This window comes from Tachyglossus aculeatus, chromosome X1, assembly GCF_015852505.1.
Source record: "Tachyglossus aculeatus isolate mTacAcu1 chromosome X1, mTacAcu1.pri, whole genome shotgun sequence".
Lineage (NCBI taxonomy): Eukaryota > Metazoa > Chordata > Mammalia > Monotremata > Tachyglossidae > Tachyglossus > Tachyglossus aculeatus.
In genome coordinates, this window is record NC_052101.1 from 38,312,887 (window position 1) to 38,316,846 (window position 3,960).

The 3,960-nt window shown below is 45.8% G+C and overlaps 2 non-coding genes across 2 annotated transcripts; both read left to right on the plus strand.

Moving 5' to 3' along the window:
• The first annotated feature begins 484 nt into the window (after nt 1-484).
• On the plus strand, nt 485-622 carry LOC119920027. Its single transcript, XR_005447798.1, has one exon. It is a non-coding gene; the product is annotated as a small nucleolar RNA SNORA7 (small nucleolar RNA).
• A 2,863-nt stretch (nt 623-3,485) lies between these two features.
• LOC119920302 lies at nt 3,486-3,623 on the plus strand. Its single transcript, XR_005448059.1, has one exon. It is a non-coding gene; the product is annotated as a small nucleolar RNA SNORA7 (small nucleolar RNA).
• The last annotated feature ends 337 nt before the right edge of the window (nt 3,624-3,960 follow it).

The following is a 3,960-nucleotide window of genomic DNA, read 5'->3' on the forward strand; positions in this document are numbered from 1 at the left end:
TCAGGGTGATAGAAGGGAGTGGGAAGAGAGGAAAGGAGGACTTAGTCAGGGAAGGCCTCTTGGAGGAGGTGGGCTTTCTATAAGACTTTGAAGCTTCGGATATGAGAAGCAGCGTTGTTTAGTGGAAAGAGCCCGGGCTTGGGAGTCAGAGGATGCGGGTTCTAATCCTGGCTCCGCCACTTGTCTGCCGTGTGACCTTGGGCCAGCCACTTAACTTCTCCGGGCCTCAGTTACCTCACTTGTAAAATGGGGATTAAGACAGTGAACCCCACGTGGGACAACCTGATTGCCTTGTATCTACCCCAGCACTTAGAACAACGCTTGGCACATAGCAAGCACTTAACAAATACCATCATTACTATATGAGAGACAGGCTTTAGGAAGCAGAAAGAACCAGTACAGGCAGGAAAAGAGAGCCTGGATGCAGTCTCATGAAAACAGTTGAAGTCTATAACACAGAGAGTTAAAGTAGAGAGTTTCCTGCCCCCTCTCAGGGTCGCACCTGGAGAGTTCCTAGTCCTCTTCCAGTCTCGGCTAAGGATGGGAGAGTCACGCAGAGGCCTGTCTATTCCGTTCCTAGCTTGGGCAGTGGCTAGTGAGTGGAAGGCGATCTGCTACAAGTTAAAACTCACCTGTGCTGGGCAGCAGCAGCATGGGAGAGAGTCGAGGGTGGAGACTCACCACTTCCAGATATTTACCAAGAAAACTCTATGGATCCACTACCAGAACGATTGCAGATGGAGAGCGGGACGTTCTGGGAGAGATGTGTCCATGGCGTCGCTTCGGGTCGGAGATGACTCAACAGCATAAGTCAAGACAAGACAGATTTTAAGCTCATTGTGGGCAGAGTGTGTGCCTACCAACTCTGTTATATTGTACTCTCCCAAGCATTTGGTACAGTGCTGTGCACACAGTAATAATAATAATGGCATTTATTAAGCACTTACTATGTGCAAAGAACTCTTCTAAGCACTGGGGAGGTTACAAGGTCATCAGGTTGTCCCACGGGGGGGCTCACAGTCTTAATCCCCATTTTACAGATGAGGGAAGTGGGGCACAGAGAAGTTAAATGACTTGCCCAAAGTCACACAGCTGACAACTGGCGGAGCCGGGATTTGAACCCATGACCCCTGACTCCGTAGCCCAGGCTCTTTCCACTGAGCCACGCTGCTTCTTGGTAAGTGCTTAGTTCACGGGTGAGGCTGGAAGCAGGGACCTAAACACAAACCACCACCTTCCAGCCCGAACACTCAGTCAGTCCAGTATTGGTTGAGAACCTACTGTGTGCAGATGTGGGAAGAAGAAGACATGGTCGATCTATCAATAAGTGGTATTTATTGGCCACTTTCTGCATGCAGATCACTGTATTGGGTAGGTGGGAAACTACAATACAGTAGAATAGAGTATTGAAGATCTCTGCCCACAAGGAACTTACAATCTAGAGGAGGAGATGGATAGTCAGATAAATTACAGGTAGGGGAAATGGCTGAGGTGGAGAGAGGACAAACGCAAGTACGTGGACTAAAGTGAATGTCAGACCCAGTTGACAAAAGCACGTAGGTAAAAAATCAAATGAAAGAAATGTACAGATATTGTTCTGAAAATGCGTGATTCATTTAATTATTCATTACTCTCCGTACCGAGACGTTTTCGTAACATTCAGGTTGGAGAAAATGCAAGCATGACTGAACCTTTATCCAGTGAGTGTTGTGGGTAGGGAAGGTGTCTGCCAACTCTGTTGTGTTGTGCTTTCCCCAAGCGCTTGGCACAGTGCTCTGCATAGTAAGTGCTTAATAAATCCCATTGATAATGATGACGATGATGAACTCCTTTATTATAAAAATCCCAGGCTCCATTGGCACCCATCCCCACGTGAATGTCAGACCCAGTTGACAAAAGTATGTAGGTAAAAAGATCAAATGAAAGAAATGTATAAACAGATATTGTTCTGAAAATGCGTGATTCATGTAATTATTCATTACTCTCCGTACCGAGGCGTTTTCGTAACATTCAGGTTGGAGAAAATGCAAGCATGACTGACCCTTTATCCAGTGAATGTTGTGGGTAGGGAAGGTGTCTGCCAACTCTGTTGTGTTGTGCTTTCCCCAAGCGCTTGGCACAGTGCTCTGCATAGTAAGCGCTTAATAAATCCCATTGATAATGATGACGATGAACTCCACATCATCAATATTGATGATGAACTGCTTTATTATAAAAATCCCAGGCTCCATTGGCACCCATCCCCACTAGTTCTGTCTCCATCTACGGCTCACTAGGACTCTTATTACCTGATTACCTTGTATCTATCCCAGCGCTTAGAAGAGTGCCTGGCACATAGTAAGCGCTTAATAAATACCATAAAAAACAAACAAACAAACAACATAATCCCCTAAACTCAGGCTCCCGCTGCCCAAGAGACAGGAGGGCAGTTAAAAAGTGTGGGGAGAGAAGCAGCGTGGTCTAGAGGATAGAGCACAGCCCTGGGAATCAGAAGGACCTGGGTTCTAATCCTGACCCCGCCACTTATCTGCTGTGTGACCTTGGGCAAGTCAATTCACTTTTCTGTGCCTCAGTTACCTCACCTGTAAAATGAGATAAAGACTCTGAGCCCCATGTGGGGCAGGGACCGTGTCCAACCTGATTACCTTGAATCTAGCCCAGTGCTTAGTACAGAGCCTGGCACATAGAAAGTGGTTAACAAATATCATTTTTTTTAAAAAGTCCTTTTACTACAACGGAGAATGGGAGAGCCACCGCTTCAGTGAACATATTACCGGGTGATCTTTGCTGAGTCTCTGGGTCCACAGATAAGAAAGCACTTCACACTGGGGGAACTGAGTGAGCCAGCTGTCTGGGGTTGGGGAGACTGAGGCCTCTTGGAAGCTATGGGGTGGTTAGGAGAGGGCAGATCACGGGGAAAAGATCTGAGAGGTGCAGAGCCTTGCACAGTCTTGCACAGCCGTTCAGGTTTGTAAAGCATTTTATTTGCTTTGAACTTGCTTATCAGTCGTCATTTCTCGTGGATTCCTGAGTTTTTCCTTGTTTCGAACAGCAGTCGGGGCAAAATAGGGATTTGATGGGTTTTGCCCGGCAACGTGTGGTTCTTAGAGATGCCAAAGTGGGCCAAGTATTTACAATCAGAATGAATCACTGCCTTTTTGGGTTCTCTTAGAGTGAGGACATGCTTTAAAATATCATTAAATTACTGCATTTGTTCCACACATTGAATTCTAAAGGAAGTTTTTACTTTTTTTTTTACATTTTGGTCCTGTCTTATATTTCAGACCAAATTAAGTTTAGACCAAAGACTTCTACAGTCAAACAAGATTTTATTATTCTTGTTTTCTAAAGATGCAGCCACCAAAAAAAGACGCATAAACATATGTGGGTGGCTCCTAAGAGAAAGGCAACCCCTAAACTTAGCATCTGGAGATCTCTCTAACGTAAAGGGCATCAACTCTTATTGATGTTTACTATGTTTCATTCCCCTCTCAGGGTTGCACCTGGAGAGTTTCCAGTTCTCTACCAGTCCCGGCTATGGGAGGGAGAGTCAAGCAGAGGCAGATCCATTCCATTCCTAGCTTGGGCAGTGGCTAGCGAGTGGAAGGCAATCTGCTACAACTCAAAACTCATCCATGCTGGGCAGCAGCAGCCTGGGAGAGAGTCGAGGGCTGAGACTCGAGTTTACTGCATGGAAGGCGGCAGTGGTAAATTAATTCTGTATTTTTACCAAGAAAACGCAATGGATCCACTACCAGAATGATTGCAGACAGAGAGCAGGGCATTCTGGAAGCGATGTGTCCGTGGTGTCGCTATGGGTCGGAAACGGCTTGACGGCATAAGACAAGACAACATGTTTCATTAGCTCTGCTCTTAACCTAAATACGGATCCTCTTTCTAAACTTAACCCCAGTGAGATAAGTCAACAGTAGGGGTTGGTGATGCATTTATTTTGATTTT